Here is a 17,977-nt window from a genome sequence, read left to right as displayed (position 1 = left end):
AGACTACGTGTCCTTGCCTGAGCTATGTTGTTGGTATACTTGTCTCCAGTCCTGTCCCTTGTCATTCCTGACACGTTGATTGGACTTCCCAGATTGACCTCAGACCTGACTTGTACCTTACCCGTGTCTGATGATCGTTGGACTGTTGATGGAACCTGCTGCTATCACCACCCCTGCTCTGCTCACCTGCTCAGATACTGTGGTGCTGTGCTCTTTTTGGTTAGGTCACTGCCCCTGCCTGCGCTGTGGTTGCCCTTGTGTCAGAGTCCAATACTCTCTGACCAGGTTCTTTTAGCTATTCCACATGAGGAGGGTTTAATGTTTAATATCAGCTTTACTTACCTGTAGGTATTTGACGTTACATGGGATTTTTGATTTAGCAGAGTGATACAGCAACATACTGAAATCACAACACAAACACACTATAGCAATTGCAACATATGGTTGGATCACAATACAAACACGATTCCCGTTACCGATATCTATATGCTCACCATCATGACACTGAGCATCCCCAATTGCCAGGAAGGAACACGTGGGTTGAAGCCAGCTCAAGCCCGTTGCTCTCTTCAAAGTTCACCTTGCTGGTTGTCCAGATTTTATGTTCTATGTTGGGCTGAGCCACGTATACACTTCCCCCATGTTCGTCTGTCTGGCTTAGGAAGATAATACTCTCTAGTGATTATTTTAGGAAGGCCGTTTACATAACCAGTTGGCCCACTCAACTGATACAGCTGTTTATCTAAAACAGTCCCCTTTGTGTTGAGATAAGTTCAGCTTCCTTTACAATAGGTGTGGTCACTTCCTACATTCTTTTCTGAGCTTCATGAGCGCATCACCCTTGCCTATCTTCTCTGAGCCTTCTTCCATTGTAGGGGTTCGTGATCGGTCACACCTTGGTTCTCAGCTCACCTTCCCTCATGGAGCAGTTCTCCTCTTGCTGCTCCTTGACAGTTAGCTCAGGCCTGGTTGAGCCCTGAGCTGAGTGCCACGGAGTCTGGCTCTCAGGCTGGACAGGGACTTGCTCCCATGGCTCCCCCACAGCTCCAGGCTGACCTCCAAACCCTGCAGGAAGCTGTAATCAGCATGCAGAGGCAGGTCACAGCCTGCCCCTGCCCTCCACCTCCCCAAACCCTTCAATGGGCATTAGGTGAGGGTATGGGGATTTATTAGTGAGATACAGCTAATCTGTACTGCTTATCCAACAGAAATTAGCCACGCAGCATTAATAATATCCTGGCTCTCAGGATGGCCTAGACTGCGATGACTCCTTGACCCAGAGACTCCCATGTTCCTGGCTCTACATCATGTGAGCAGTTATCTGGGTTGAACATACCTCTGCCTCAGTCACTGGATCCCTCACTCCCAACAATGTTCCTAGATGAGTACAGTGGCTTTGCAGATGTCTTTGAGAAGAAGGGGGTGGAAACACTACTGCCCTATTGCCCGCATGACCGTCCCATTGACCTGATCCTAGGACAGGAGGAGCCTTTCAGGTGCATCTATGCCTGGAATTAGCAGCTCTTGAGGACAATCTGGCATGCGGGTTCATCTGTCCCCTCCATCTCCCCCGCTGGGGCCCCCATATTTTTCAGCAAAAAGAATGATGGAGGTTTCTGCCCTGCATAGAATGCAGGGGGTTGAATGATACAATGGTTAAAAACCGTCACCCTCCTCCTCTCATCCTGAAGCTCTTGGTACGTCTGCAGGAGGCTCGTTGGTTCACAAAGCTGGACCTGAGAGGGTCCTACAACTTGCTCAAAATCCAGCAGGGGACAAGTGGAAAACTGCTTTCCACACCAGGTACAGACACTACGAGTATCTTGTGATGCCATTTGGTCTCTGCAATGGTCCAACCACCTTCCAACATTTATAAATGATGTCCTGAGGACTTGCTTGATAACTCTGTCGTGGCATACCTGGATGACATCTTGACTTTTTCAACCACTCAAGAGGCTCACGTAGACTACATGCAGGAAGTCTCGAGTGACTTGCGACAGAAGCATCTCTATGCCAAACTCAAGAAATGCTCCTTTAAGAAATTGAAACGGGCATTCACTACAGCTCCATTCCTAGACTACCCAGATGGCCTTTCATTGTAGAAGTGGATGCCTTAGACGGAGACATAGGGGTCATCCTCTCTCAGAAGGTCAGCCCTAAGCGGGAGCTCCACCCCTGTGCCTTTTTCTCTCAGCAGCTCGCTCCCACTGAGACGAATTACAACATCTGGGACGAGTTGCTCCTGGCAATCAAAGCTGCCTTTCACCTCCTCAAAGGGGGCTGTCGTGGTTTAACCCTAGCCAGCAACTAAGCATCACACAACCGCTCGCTCACCTCCCCCTGCCCCGCTGGGATGGGGGAGAGAATCAGACAGTTTAATAATTGAAATAAAGTAAAATATTAATAGTAGGTAGTAGTAGTAGTAGTAGTAGTAGTAATAATAATAATAATAATAATAATGTACAGAGCAAGCGATGCACGATGCAACCGCTCACCACCCACCGACCGATGCCCAACCAGTCCCCGAGCAGCAATCGCTGCCCCCAGCCAACTCCCCGCAGCTTATATACTGATCATGGCGTCATATGGTATGGAATATCCCTTTGGTCAGTTTGGATCAACTATCCTGGCTGTGCCCCCTCCCAGCTTCTCGCTGGCAGGGCATGAGAAGCTGCAAAGTCCTTGACTAGTGTAAGCACTACTTAGCAACAACTAAAACATCAGTGTGTTATCAACATTATTCTCATCCTAAATCCAAACACAGCACTATGCCTGCTACTAGGAAGAAAATTAACTCTATCCCAGCCGAAACCAGGACAGGGGCAAAGACCCGACAGTGTTGCTGACCGACCACCATAGCCTGGAATGCTACTGAGGGATGACGTGTCTCTCTCCCAGCCTTGCCCTCTAGGCCTCTTTCTTTTTGCACTTTCACTTCATTTTCACCTAATGTCCGGGGCAGCAGAAGGCAAGGCCAATGCCTTGTCATGGAAGGGGACTCGGACGCTTCGTCACCACCACAGCAGAGGATGAGCTCACTGCAGTAGTTAGAGAAACCACTGCAAATGGCGCACTTCTAGCAAAGCATTGTGCTGGCACAGCCTAACTTAGCCTGCAAAAACAGGACAGCTGCCTGTATTGGGGGAAGAAGCTGTACATCCTGCAGAGACTGCTGCAAGTACAGGTTCTCCATCAGTGCCACCATGTACCTGCAGCCAGATGCGTGGGCTGCTGGAAGATACAACACCTGATTACCTGGACCTACCGGTGGCCCACAGTACAGGCCACAGTCCATGGACTTCGTAGTAGACCTGCCCCCTGTGGAGTAATTGCTGGAGGTGATTTAGAGATCAAACGTAGATTCACGATTTTAGGAAAGGCACAGCACTGAAGAAGCCTCCAGGGTGGAGTGCAGCTGGCATGCAAGGAATCCATTTCATGGAAGTTCCCTGGGCCTGCAACCTTAGACGCTGGCAACACCAGGGGAACTTGGTGTGTTGGCTCTAAGAGGAACTGCCCGGAGGGTGGAGCGGTGTGGAGACACCGCGGCCAGGCTCTGTGTGGCACCCCAGATGGGACTGCTGTGAAGCCTTCTGCCCAGCCGGGCAGCTCCTGTGCCCTTGGATTCCCCAGTACACTCCGTCAAGCCCGGAGACTTGGTCTATCTACGGACATGAAAAGGCGAAGCATTTGTCGCCTTATTGCTGCTGCTTTTAGTCCCTGTATAGTCCTGATTGTGCCAGAACATGGCAAACAATTTATTGTAGATGTACTTACCAAAGGAACAGAGTGCAGTATAATGGAACACTGCGAGAACTTGGCAAACGATGGATGAATGAAGAAGGACAATAGGAAAGGGTATAATATGAGACCCTGGGCCAACAACCTGTCATGTTTTTGACAAAATGCTGCCCTTTGGTAAACTTTGCTCATTATAATATCATTATAATACCAAAACACACCTCCATCCCAAAACCTACCCGCCTCTAAGGTGCGACCACTCCTCACTGAGCTTGCGCTTTGAATTTTTCCTAGCCTATACCTTTAAAGCAAAGCGAGAAAGTTTTACACCAATCATAACACAGTATGTATGACTAGAGTCACTCAAGCTCCACCTGAAAGGTAAAAAATAGTATAAATTAGCCTAAGAGAGAGGGGATGTTAGGGAAGATACCATCGCGTACCACTCTGACTTCTGGGATCAGTCGACGGGCTGAGCCTCTCTTCCCCCCATCGGGACGCCTTTGGGTAAGAATCTAACACTTGGTTATACCAAGTGCCTCCCTGGGAAACTTAGAAACCTCTATATAGAGTCGCTTTATGTCTTTTGATGCATCTGTGTTACCCATGCTTTGGTATTTGCATGTGCCTTGCAGTCAGTGAATTTATCGCCGGTAATCCAAAGAACCTGTGTGCCTGTTGCTTTAATAAATTGCTTTGATTCATTGGTCTAGCCGTGATAGTTCTCATTGAACGCGACCAGACGCTTTAAGCGTGGCCGTGGTAGTTCATGCAGCACGACTAGACAAAAGGTGCCTACGTTATTTGTGCATCCGTAATCGTGATAGTTCAGTGCACTGAACGCGACCGGACTTATAACGATAAATTGGGTACCTTCCAAAGCCCTCTTGACGCAACACCCCCCCTTGCAGGGCAACACAGCCATCCTAGTGAACACCTGTGCTCATACCAAAAGGCCTCTGCAAAGACCACGGGTCTCTTGCAGACCCTCCCCACTCCTGACCAGCCTGGCAGTTGGTGTCTATGGACTTCGTAGTAGACCTGCCCCCCCCCTTGCAGGCAACACAGCCTGCCCTAGCGACCGTGGACCTCTTCACTAAGATGGCTCACTTTGTCCCCCTCAGGAAATTGCCCACAGACTGCCTGACTTCCTACAGCACATTTTCTGATGCCATAGCCTTTCCCAGACAGCATCATTACCGACCAGGGGAGGGGAAGGGGAAGGGGATGGGGGGGGGCAGCAGTTTACAGCCAGATTTTGGAAGGAGCTTGTGGGGCTCTTCCCCATACAAACTTGCCTCTCGCCCTCTCACCACCCCCCAGACCAATGAGCAGGCAGAGAGAGTGAATCAGATCCTGGAACAATATCTCTGGCCTTACAATAGTTTTCTCCAAGATGACTGGGTCACCCTCCTCCCATTGGCAGAGTATGCTTACAACAATAACATCTTGCATCTGTAGAGCAGACCCCATTCTTTGCTAACTTTGATTTCCACCCCCAGAGTCATCCAACCACAGCAGCTGCTTCACACGCGCCTGCAACTGGTGACCTGCTTGTACAATTCCAGCAAATTCACATCCTCCTTATAACCAGCTGGACAAAGCCAAAAGTGTCTACAAGAGGCAAGCAGGCAGATGGTGTTGCCTGGCCACAGCCTTCTCCATTGGTCACTGGGTTTGGGCTTTCCAGCAAGCACATCCAGACTGCCTGACCATCTGCCAAGCTGGACCATCGTTATTTGGGGCCTTTCACCATGGCTGACCAAATCAACCCAGTTACCTACTGCCTGGAGCTCCCATGATCCCAGAAGATTCACCCAGTTGTTCATGTCTCCCTCCTGAAGCCTCATCACACAGACCCTTTCCACTGCCAGCCTGTGATAGCACCTGTTGTTAACACCACTCCTGCTGCGCTCACCCTCCTCATATACTGTGGGGATGTATCCTGGTTGGTTAGGTCATTGCCCCTGCCTGTTCTGTAATTGCCCTTTGTTTTTAACTCTTTTTTTCCTCATAAAACAGTTCTGCTCTTGCTTCTCCTCGTCATAACGGTGTGAGAAGTTACAGGCAGTGCCATGAGGGATGGCTGGATTTCATATGGGGTTAAGGAGGAGACACCTAAGGGGGAGCATCGGGGTCCTTTTGGGGAGTGGAATCGTGCAAGGCCAGCAGTGCTTGGGTAACTGTATCAGTAATAACATATATGGCCATGAATGCCTTGGAACTGGTATCAGATATACCAAATTTGGGTAGACTGGGGCCAACGGGGAAAACATGATTAGGGGTGATTGTTTATATGGGAGGAGAGGGGTGTTAAGTGGGGGAATCCACACGGCCGTCTCTTGGCAAAATGGCTTGGATACCAACAGCTGATAGGAGAGGAACGTGAGTGCAAATAGTGTGCATGAATATAATACCCAAAACTGTTTGAGATAGTGTTTGCCCAAAAGCTGATGAGGCTGAAGAGGAAGTTTGCTTAAGATGACCATGAGCCAAATTAGCAGTAACCAGTGAATTAGCAAGAGACTTTTGAAAAAAAGGTGTCAGCTCGAAAAGAAGTATAAAAGCAGCATGAAAATTTGTAACAGTGGGGAGAAAGAAGTGGGAACAAAGCAGGAATCAAAACCTGGTTTGACACTGCCAAAAGTCACCCTGCAGACATCATGGCACACAGGTTCTTTGGCTTGACGGAGTGTACTGGGGAATCCAAGGGCACAGGAGCTGCCCCGGCTGGGCAGAAGGCTTCACAGCAGTCCCATCTGGGGTGCCACACAGAGCCTGGCCGCGGTGTCTCCACACCGCTCCACCCTCCGGGCAGTTCCTCTTAGAGCCAACACACCAAGTTCCCCTGGTGTTGCCAGCGTCTAAGGTTGCAGGCCCAGGGAACTTCCATGAAATGGATTCCTTGCATGCCAGCTGCACTCCACCCTGGAGCTTCTTCAGTGCTGTGCCTTTCCTAAAATCGTGAATCTACGTTTGATCTCTAAATCACCTCCAGCAATTACTCCACAGGGGGGCAGGTCTACTACGAGTCCATGGACTGTGGCCTGTACTGTGGGCCACCGGTAGGTCAGGTAATCAGGTGTTGTATCTTCCAGCAGCCCACGCATCTGGCTGCAGGTACATGGTGGCACTGATGGAGAACCTGTACTTGCAGCAGTCTCTGCAGGATGTACAGCTTCTTCCCCCAATACAGGCAGCTGTCCTGTTTTTGCAGGCTAAGTTAGGCTGTGCCAGCACAATGCTTTGCTAGAAGTGCGCCATTTGCAGTGGTTTCTCTAACTACTGCAGTGAGCTCATCCTCTGCTGTGGTGGTGACGAAGCGTCCGAGTCCCCCTTCCATGACAAGGCATTGGCCTTGCCATTCTGCTGCCCGGACATTAGGTGAAAATGAAGTGAAAGTGCAAAAAGAAAGAGGCCTAGAGGGCAAGGCTGGGAGAGAGACACGTCATCCCTCAGTAGCATTCCAGGCTATGGTGGTCGGTCAGCAACACTGTCGGGTCTTTTGCCCCTGTCCTGTTTCGGCTGGGATAGAGTTAATTTTCTTCCTAGTAGCAGGCATAGTGCTGTGTTTTGGATTTAGGATGAGAATAATGTTGATAACACACTGATGTTTTAGTTGTTGCTAAGTAGTGCTTACACTAGTCAAGGACTTTGCAGGCTTCTCATGCCCTGCCAGCGAGAAGCTGGGAGGGGGCACAGCCAGGATAGTTGATCCAAACTGACCAACAGGGATATTCCATACCATATGACGCCATGATCAGTATATAGCTGCGGGGAGTTGGCTGGGGGGCAGCGATTGCTGCTCGGGGACTGGTTGGGCATCGGTCGGGTGGGTGGTGAGCGGTTGCATCGTGCATCGCTTGCTCTGTACATTATTATTATTATTATTATTATTATTACTACTACTACTACTACTACTACTACTATTAATATTTTACTTTATTTCAATTATTAAACTGTCTGATTCTCTCCCCCATCCAGCGGGGCAGGGGGAGTGAGCGAGCGGTTGTGTGATGCTTAGTTGCTGGCTAGGGTTAAACCACGACAGCCCCCTTTGAGGAGGTGAAAGGCAGCTTTGATTGCCAGGAGCAACTCGTCCCAGATGTTGTAATTCGTCTCAGTGGGAGCGAGCTGCTGAGAGAAAAAGGCACAGGGGTGGAGCTCCCGCTTAGGGCTGACCTTCTGAGAGAGGATGACCCCTATGTCTCCGTCTAAGGCATCCACTTCTACAATGAAAGGCCATCTGGGTAGTCTAGGAATGGAGCTGTAGTGAATGCCCGTTTCAATTTCTTAAAGGAGCATTTCTTGAGTTTGGCATAGAGATGCTTCTGTCGCAAGTCACTCGAGACTTCCTGCATGTAGTCTACGTGAGCCTCTTGAGTGGTTGAAAAAGTCAAGATGTCATCCAGGTATGCCACGACAGAGTTATCAAGCAAGTCCCTCAGGACATCATTTATAAAATGTTGGAAGGTGGTTGGACCATTGCAGAGACCAAATGGCATCACAAGATACTCGTAGTGTCTGTACCTGGTGTGGAAAGCAGTTTTCCCACTTGTCCCCCTGCTGGATTTTGAGCAAGTTGTAGGACCCTCTCAGGTCCAGCTTTGTGAACCAACGAGCCTCCTGCAGACGTACCAAGAGCTTCAGGATGAGAGGAGGAGGGTGACGGTTTTTAACCATTGTATCATTCAACCCCCTGCATTCTATGCAGGGGCAGAAACCTCCATCATTCTTTTTGCTGAAAAATATGGGGGCCCCAGCGGGGGAGATGGAGGGGACAGATGAACCCGCATGCCAGATTGTCCTCAAGAGCTGCTAATTCCAGGCATAGATGCACCTGAAAGGCTCCTCCTGTCCTAGGATCAGGTCAATGGGACGGTCATGCGGGCAATAGGGCAGTAGTGTTTCCACCCCCTTCTTCTCAAAGACATCTGCAAAGCCACTGTAACTCATCTAGGAACATTGTTGGGAGTGAGGGATCCAGTGACTGAGGCAGAGGTATGTTCAACCCAGATAACTGCTCACATGATGTAGAGCCAGGAACATGGGAGTCTCTGGGTCAAGGAGTCATCGCAGTCTAGGGCCATCCCTGAGAGCCAGGATATTATTAATGCTGCGTGGCTAATTTCTGTTGGATAAGCAGTACAGATTAGCTGTATCTCACTAATAAATCCCCATACCCTCACCTAATGCCCATTGAAGGGTTTGGGGAGGTGGAGGGCAGGGGCAGGCTGTGACCTGCCTCTGCATGCTGATTACAGCTTCCTGCAGGGTTGGAGGTCAGCCTGGAGCTGTGGGGGAGCCATGGGAGCAAGTCCCTGTCCAGCCTGAGAGCCAGACTCCGTGGCACTCAGCTCAGGGCTCAACCAGGCCTGAGCTAACTGTCAAGGAGCAGCAAGAGGAGAACTGCTCCATGAGGGAAGGTGAGCTGAGAACCAAGGTGTGACCGATCAACGAACCCCTACAATGGAAGAAGGCTCAGAGAAGATAGGCAAGGGTGATGCGCTCATGAAGCTCAGAAAAGAAATGTAGGAAGTGACCACACCTATTGTAAAGGAAGCTGAACTTATCTCAACACAAAGGGGACTGTTTTAGATAAACAGCTGTATCAGTTGAGTGGGCCAACTGGTTATGTAAACGGCCTTCCCTAAAATAATCACTAGAGAGTATTATCTTCCTAAGCCAGACAGACGAACATGGGGGAAGTGTATACGTGGCTCAGCCCAACATAGAACATAAAATCTGGACAACCAGCAAGGTGAACTTTGAAGAGAGCAACGGGCTTGAGCTGGCTTCAACCCACGTGTTCCTTCCTGGCAATTGGGATGCTCAGTGTCATGATGGTGAGCATATAGATATCGGTAACGGGAATCGTGTTTGTATTGTGATCCAACCATATGTTGCAATTGCTATAGTGTGTTTGTGTTGTGATTTCAGTATGTTGCTGTATCACTCTGCTAAATCAAAAATCCCATGTAACGTCAAATACCTACAGGTAAGTAAAGCTGATATTAAACATTAAACCCTCCTCATGTGGAATAGCTAAAAGAACCTGGTCAGAGAGTATTGGACTCTGACACAAGGGCAACCACAGCGCAGGCAGGGGCAGTGACCTAACCAAAAAGAGCACAGCACCACAGTATCTGAGCAGGGTGAGCAGAGCAGGGGTGGTGATAGCAGCAGGTTCCATCAACAGTCCCAACGATCATCAGACACGGGTAAGGTAACAAGTCAGGTCTGAGGTCAATCTGGGAAGTCCAATCAACGTGTCAGGAATGACAAGGGACAGGACTGGAGACAAGTATACCAACAACATAGCTCAGGCAAGGACACGTAGTCTGGGCCTGAGCTTAAATGGAGCTCCTGGACCAGTGAGCAGAGGGTATGTGAGCGGGAGTCTCAGGTAAGGTTGGTCAGGGCAATGAAGGCCTGTTATTGCACTCAGCGCTTTGACAGTTACCTGTCATGTCCAGCAATTTCTCATGTCATGGCCAGTAGTTTTCCACGTCTTGTTCAGTTAGATTAACCTCAGGCCAGGGACTAGTCAGTGGTGTAGTCATTTGCCTGCAGCCCTAACACTGAACTAGCCATCTTGGAGAGAAATGGGCTGCTCCACAGGGTGAGACATCTAATCTACCTTAGATAATCATCTTGTGTCATGCATCACCCTCTGGGGGTGCCATTGACTTGGAAAAGGAGCTTGGGGTGACTAGATATCCCACATTTTATTGTGTGAATAGGACAGGTGATTCCTACCCTGTACACCCACTGAATTTCAGCGGGTCTCCAACTGTAATGTGGAGATAACGAACCGCAGGATATTGACGTGCTCACTCTTTCCATGCACAGTACCAAGCACAACAAAACAGAAGAAACAACCAAGCACATTTTCATCAGAAAAGCTTTTTGTCTGTCTTTTTTGATGCAAAGTCGATTATTTTTCCACAGAGGAAAATTTTCAGACTGCTAAGCGTATTTTTGATGACTATATAAATCAAGTAGAATTATGATAGAACAAGTCAGAATTACAAAGAAAATCCTTGAAAATGCTCAAAGCTTTTGAGTTCCATGGGTTTTGAAATGGAAGGGTTTTGTGTTTTATAAATAAAAGTGATTACAAAATTAATTACAAAAATTGCTTTTTACATTTTTCCCCTCTTCCGGTCTCCCTTTTTCCCTTTTCCCATTTATTCCACTGACTGAAAACATAATAACAGCCATACTGGGTCAGACCTAGGGTCCACCTAGTGTCCTTTCACTGACAGTGACCAGAAGTGGATGTGGAAAGAAGGGGATAAGAACAGAGCAAGCGTATATGACACTTTCTCAAGGGCTCTCTCAGCCTCTGACCATTTGCGAGATCTGGGTTTATTTTCCGTTCTTCTTTTGTCACTCAGCGATGGTTCTGAAACTGAGGAAGACTTTTAAGAGTGCCACATTGGAAAAAGGAAAAATTATCACTTGCGAAACTTTTGTCATTGTCCGCCCCCCCCCCCCCCCCCCCCCCCCCCCCAAAAAAAAGAAAAAAGTGAGAGAGGGGGGAGAAAAAAAGAAACCTCCCCAAAGATTGCCTGTTCTGTTGTGTTTCGTGGCAACCTGGATGCCAGCAGTGGGGTATGAGGGGAAAGAAGAAAGCATGGAATATTTTTTTACAGGGGCTGTCTTTACCTCTAACATTTTGACCAATTCTAATAAAACTAAGAGGATAAAAGGCCTTCGCGGTGGTCAGGGTAGGAGGTTTGTTGGGGTAAATGACAACATGGTGGCCTTTTTCACCGCAGTAAAAGCATACCCCTTCCCTCCATCTGTGTCCTTACTCTTGGGATGAGGGGTGTGGCTGGATGGCACCTACTTCCATGGGCTCGTCCTCTGGCAGGGTGTCACGGGTGAGACAGAGTAAACGACAACCCATAGCGGATCTGGATACTGGGGTTTATTTAAGAACCAACAAGATTAGAGCTTTTACCCTACTTGATTATCTCACACACTCACTCATTCGCTCGCTTCCTCCCCCCAGCGTTACATTCACTAGGTCAGGTCTTAGCTTCCCTTCCCATCAGGGAGATTGGTCCAGGAAGATTGAGGGGAAAATTGGATCAATTCCTGCTGTGCTGCTACTCGCAGTTACCGGTCTCGGGCATTACTGGCCAAGGTCCCTGGGCATTTAGGGACTGGAGCATCTCACATATGAGGAAAGGCTGAGAGAGCTGGGGCTGTTCAGCCTAGAGAAGAGAAAGCTCGGGGGGGGGTCTCATCAATGTATACAAATATCAGAAGGGAGGGTGCAAAGAAGACAGAGCCAGGCTCTTTTCAGTGGCGTCCAGTGACAGGACAAGAGGCAATGGGCACAAAGTGAAACACAGGAGGTTCCGCCTGAACATCAGGAAACACTTCTTTACTGTGAGGGTGACTGAGCACTGGGACAGGTTGCCCAGAGAGGTTGTGGAGTCTCCCTCCTTGGAGATAATGCAATAAGCCATCTGGACATAGGCCTGGGCAACTGGCTCTCGGTGGCCCTGCTTGAGCAGGGGGGTTGGACCAGAAGACCTCCAGAGGTCCCTTCCAACCTCAGCCATTCTGTGATCCCCCCAGCGTTTGTCTCCACACATCACCCTGACCTCCAGGATCTTTCCCCACTTCCCAGATCTTCACTCACTTTCCCCCCCACACCCCTCCCTCCCCCTCGAGAGCACTTCTTCTTTTCGAGAACCCTTCTTTTTGGCACCGGCTTGTCTTTCCTGAACCCCAAGGCCCTGTTCTTCCCAATCTAAATAGTCTATGTGCAGAAGCACAATGTGCGATCGGCCTCCTAATCGGTGTTTCTGTCTTGTGTCTCTTTATTAATTGGAGGATGCAGGATATGCCACTTTTGTTTAGTCCAGGTGCTATCAAAGTTTCCGACCAGCCTATACCAGTTGCAGCTGGCAAGTAGCAGGCTTCCACTTGAGAGTTCAAAAGTTCAGTTTCAGACATTCATCCACACATACACCCAATTATCTGCCGCCTGTTAGCATTCACAACTTAAGCTATGACAGGGGTGGTAAGGGAGGTAGAGAAAAGCATGGCTGAGCTCCCCCAAGGATCTGGGCATCCTCTCTCTGGCATGCCATCTGGCACCTCTCCAGGGTGATAGCCAGGTCTGAGAGCTGCCCCAGCCTCTGGGGTGGGTCCACCCTGGCCATCTCATCTTTGAGGGCCTTAGTCAGCCCTAACCTATAGCGAACCATAAGGGCTCACTCTTCCCACCCAGTTTCCACGGCCAACTTCACAGATTGTGTAGTCAGCAGCCAGCTGGCTCCCCTGCCAGAGCTCCAGTAAGGCAGCCTCAGTCACAGCTGCACAATTGCTAGCTCTGAAAAAAACCACTCCAGAAGAGCAACTAGGTCATCAGGGTTCTGGAGCATGGGGTCATTGTGCTCCATATAGGGGGTGACCCAGTCTAGGGCCATTCCTGAAAGCTGGGAGATAAATACTGCTGAGCAGCTAATACCTGTTTGGTAGGCCCCTGGATAAGCAGCATTGGCCGCATCCAACTAACAAACTCCCGCACCCTTGCTCAAATGTCACGGAAGGGTTTAGGGAGCTGGGGGGCAGGGGGTGCGCTGGGTGCAGAGGATGCTAAAGCAGCCTGCAAGGGCTGTAATCTGCCTCTGCATAGTGACCACAGCCTCCCGCAGGGTTTGGAGGTCAAATGGGGGCTGTGAAGGCAAGTTCCAGCACAGCCTGAGGGCCAGGCTCTACCGGTACTTAGTTCAGGGCTTGAAATGGCCTGAGCTAATTGCAAGGGAGCAGCAAAGAAGGGGGCTGTTTCCTAAGGGAAGGTGAGCAGGAAGTTAAGGGTGGCCACAATACCAGCCAGGCAACAACCTCACCAGCAGGGTGCAGTCCCATAGCACCAGAGGCAGATGAGTAGAGCAAGGTGGTGATAGCAACCAGTCCTACTAGCAGCCCAGCGAGCATCAGATAAAGGGAACAAGCTAAATCCAAGGTCAAGCCCCTCACCACCCCTGGCCCCCAAGCCTGCCTGGCCTCCAGGGCTCCCAAGGGGCATCTCCCATGCCATGTCCTTTTCCAGTTTCCTATCCCTGCCCTAGCTCTGTGTCCCCTGAAATAGTCCCATGACAACCCATAGCCATTAAATCACTCTACAGCAAGTCCCTTCTGAACCCAGATCTCTGTAAGGTGTGAGGACACACCTTGCTGGGAGGGGAGGCTGCTGTCAGTGCCCTGAGGGCATTAATAGGTCTGAATTGCTCTGACCAGCCTCCCCTGGAGCCTCCACCCCCGCTTTCTGCCCAGGGGCTCCGTTTAAGCTCAGGCCTGGGCTTTCAGTTTCTAAGCTATGTTGTAGGTGCATTTGTCTGTGGTGCTGTCACAACTATGCCTGTGTTTGGTCATGGACCTTGTTGATCTGGACCCCGATCTGCAGACTGGTTTCCTGGTTTGATCTTGGACCTGTCTTGTCACTGTGGATTTGCCTGGGCTATTTCTGCCCCTGGTTACTGTTGCTGGATCTGACCTCAGGACTGACTTCCTGGCTTAACCTTGGACTTGCCTCGTCACCATGAACTTGCCTGATGGTTTGAACTCTTGGTTGAACCTGGCTATCGTACCCAGGTCTGTCCTGCTTGCCTTGCCCCAGTACTGTGGGACTGGGCCCTGACTGGCGAGGGTCCTGCCTTGCCAGATGTGTTATTGTGCTTGGCTCCTGGCTCCCTGTCCCTTAGGGAGCAGCTGGCCCTTGCTGCTACCTGGCAGTGTTGACCCCAAGGAATGCCAGTAGTAACCAGCTGACAGTTGGATTTTGTATTGTGCAATGCAACCCTTTGAGCCTAGTAGACAGAAAATCGGCTGCACCATCTTGTAGTCCACTTATCCAGCCCATATTTCACCAATTTGACTATAAGGATTTTATGGGAGACCATGACAAAGGCCTTGCTGAAGTCAAGGTAAACCACATCCACTGCTGTGCCCTCACCCACAGAGCCAGTCTTTTCATTGTAGAAGGGTTAGTCAGGCACGATTTGCCCTTGGTAAAGCCGTGCTGGCTGTTCCCAATCACCTTTTTTGTTGTTTGTGTCTGAACATGGCTTACAGGTTCTTCAGTCCTGTGGGATACTGAGGCTGCAGCAGGCTGAGGGTAGAGAATACGTCAAATGTATAATAATTGTATCACACTGTGCTTGACCCTTTAAGAGGAGGCAGGTCCGGCCTCCATGTTGTCATGGTTTAGCCCCAGCCAGCAACTAAGCACCACGCAGCCGCTCGCTCACTCCCCCTGCCCCGATGGGATGGGGGAGAGAATCGGAGGAGTAAGAGTGAGAAACACTCCTGGGTTGAGATAAGAACAGTTTAATAGTTGAAATAAAGTAAAATAGTAATGATAATAGTAACAATAAAATAATAATAATATACAAAGCAAGTGATGCACAATGCAATTGCTCACCACCCGCCGACCGATACCCAGCCAGTTCCCGAGCAGCGATCGCTGCTCCCCGGCCAAACCCCCCCCAGTTTATATACTGAGCATGACGTCATATGGTATGGAATAGCCCTTTGGGCAGTTTGGATCAACTATTCTGGCTGTGCCCCCTCCCAGTTTCTTGTGCACCTGGCAGAGCATGGGAAGCTGCAAAGTCCTTGACTAGCATAAGCAGTACTTAGCAACAACTAAAACATCGGTGTGTTATCAACATTCTTCTCCTACTAAATCCAAAACACAGCACTGTGCCTGCTACTAGGAAGAAAATTAACTCTATCCCAGCCGAAACCAGGACACATGTCCAAGGCAACACTTGTCAAGTGATTAGAAAAGCCAGAGCCTGGTCCATGGGGATGGCTGGCTCTGAGGCATAGGAGAGAACAGGAAGAGGGAAATGCCTCAGTGATGGCAGTGGGTGTTATTCTCAGGTTTTGATTTGAAGGGTAAGCCATGCCTTGGGAAGGGTTCTCAACAGAGCATGGAGGGCTCTAGGTAGATGGCCCTTGTGGCATCTCTACTTTCTGGGCACTGTTCCCAAACCCTGTGCTTCCCCTGTACCTGTGCATGAAGCTATTGGTCGAGACTGCTTGGGTGAGAGAGGCTCTTCCCTTGGCCGTGCATTGTGTGTTGAGATGGGAAACATTCTTCTTTTACTGTATGGGCCCTTTGAATCTTCACTCCAGCAGTCTTTCCATTGGCTTAAGTAGTGTCTGGGTCACCCCAGAGTGGTGCAATAGTTCTCTCTGCTGTACCCTGGGGGGAGAATCTTATCCCAGCGCAGTGAGCCCATATCTCTTGGACCCATTCGCGCTCTTAACCCAGGCATTGCGAGCAAAACAGTCTTGAGTCAGGGAATTTCACTGAATTTAATTTATTGCCGATTGCATCAACTTATAATTATGGATTTGGGTACTGAGAAACAAGTAAGAGTCAAACAGACACTCATGGAAAACACCCTTTCTCCTTTTCCTGTCTCAGCTTTGCTCCAGGCACCTCTCCTCCCTCCTTCCTAGTCTCCAGTGTCCTTGCTTTTGCTGCGTGTTACAGTCAGTCCCTTCAGTGAGGTGGCTGGCGGGCACAGCAGGTTGGGGGGTCAGTGTGGAGTGGTTTCCTTTTTTGTCACTCCTTGTTTATTACTCTTTTAAACTGCTCCAATGGGGATTCCTCCATAGGCTGCAGTCCCCTTTGTGCCTCCGCCTGTGTCTCCTCCAGTATCTCCTTCTCTGCTCCGGCATCTCTTGCCCCCAGCGGCTATCGCCCTTTCTTAAATATGTTTTAGCAGAGGTGCCATGTGCTCCCCTGATTGGTTCCAGTTTTGGCACCAATGGGTTGGTGTCATCTGTTGCTGAGCTGGCCTGGAACCAGCTGTGGCCGGCAGAGGGCAGTCCGTGACCTCCTCCCACACACATCACCCCTGCAGCCCCCACCCCCAATACCTTGCCAGTTATGCCTAATACACTCCACCCCTTGCCTCTTCGAAACACCTTAATATACATGCATTATAAACTCTACCCTTCTTCCCAGACAATAGGGATCGCCATGGTAACAATGTGTACATGCATTGGGTATACGTGGCAAGGCTTGGTAGCGGGGGGGGAAGGGGGGGGGGGGCGCTGCAGGGGTGGCCTCTGTGGGAAGAGGTAAAGGGCTGCCCTGTGCCGGACACAGCTGGTTTCAGGCAGCTCAGCAATGGACCCACCGCAGGCCAAAGCCGATCCAATCAGCGAAGCTGGTGGTGCTTCTGCAAAAGCATATTTAAGAAAGGGCAAAAAAACGCTGGGCGGCGAGAGGAGGAGGGAACAAAAAGCGTGAGAAACAACAGAGGGAACACCAAGGTCAGAGAAAAGAGGAGGAGGAGGAGGTGCTCCACGGTGGAGCAGCTATTCTCTGCAGCCCATGGAGGACCCGTGCGGGAGCAGATGGATGTTCCCAAAGGAACTGCTGCCTGTGGAGAACCCACGTCGGAGCAAATTTTCCTGACAGGACTGAAGCCTGTGGAGAACCCATGCCGGATGTGGTGGGTTGACCTTGGCTGGACGCCAGGTGCCCACCAAGCCGCTCTATCACTCTCCCTCCTCAACTGGACAGGGGAGAGAAAGTATAACAAAACTCTCGTGGGTCAAGATAAGGACAGGGCGATCACTCACCAATTACCGTCACGGGCAAACCAGACTTGACTGAGGGAAATTAATTTAATTTATTGCCAATCAAAAGTCAGAGTAGGATAATGAGAAATAAAAACAAATCTTAAAACACCTTCCCCCCACCCCTCCCTTCTTCCCCGGGCTCAACTTCACTCCTGGCTTCTCTACCTCCTCCCCCTGAGCGGCGCAGGGGGGCGGGGAATGGGGGTTGCGGTCAGTTCGTCACACATTGTCTCTTCCCCTGCTCCAGCGTGGGGTCTCACCCATGGGAGACAGTCCTCCACAAACTTCTCCAACGTGGGTCCTTCCCACAGGCTGCAGTTCTTCACGAACTGCTCCAGCGTGGGTCCTTTCCACGGGGTGCAGTCCTTCAGGAATGGACTGCTCCAGCGTGGGCTACTCTCTCTCCATGGGGCCACAGGTCCTGCCAGGAGCCTGCTCCAGCACGGGCTCTCCATGAGGTCAGAGCCTCCTTTGGGCACATCCACCTGCACCGGCGTGGAGTCCTCCACGGGCTGCAGAGTGGATATCTGCTCCACCGTGGACCTCCATGGGCTGCAGGGGAATCTCTGCTTCGACGCCCGGAGCACCTCCTCCCCCTCCTTCT

The sequence above is a fragment of the Pelecanus crispus genome, chromosome W (genome assembly GCF_030463565.1).
Source record: "Pelecanus crispus isolate bPelCri1 chromosome W, bPelCri1.pri, whole genome shotgun sequence".
NCBI classification, from domain to species: Eukaryota; Metazoa; Chordata; class Aves; order Pelecaniformes; family Pelecanidae; genus Pelecanus; species Pelecanus crispus.
The sequence above is the reverse complement of the archived record's forward strand: the minus strand, read 5'-3'. Positions refer to the sequence as shown.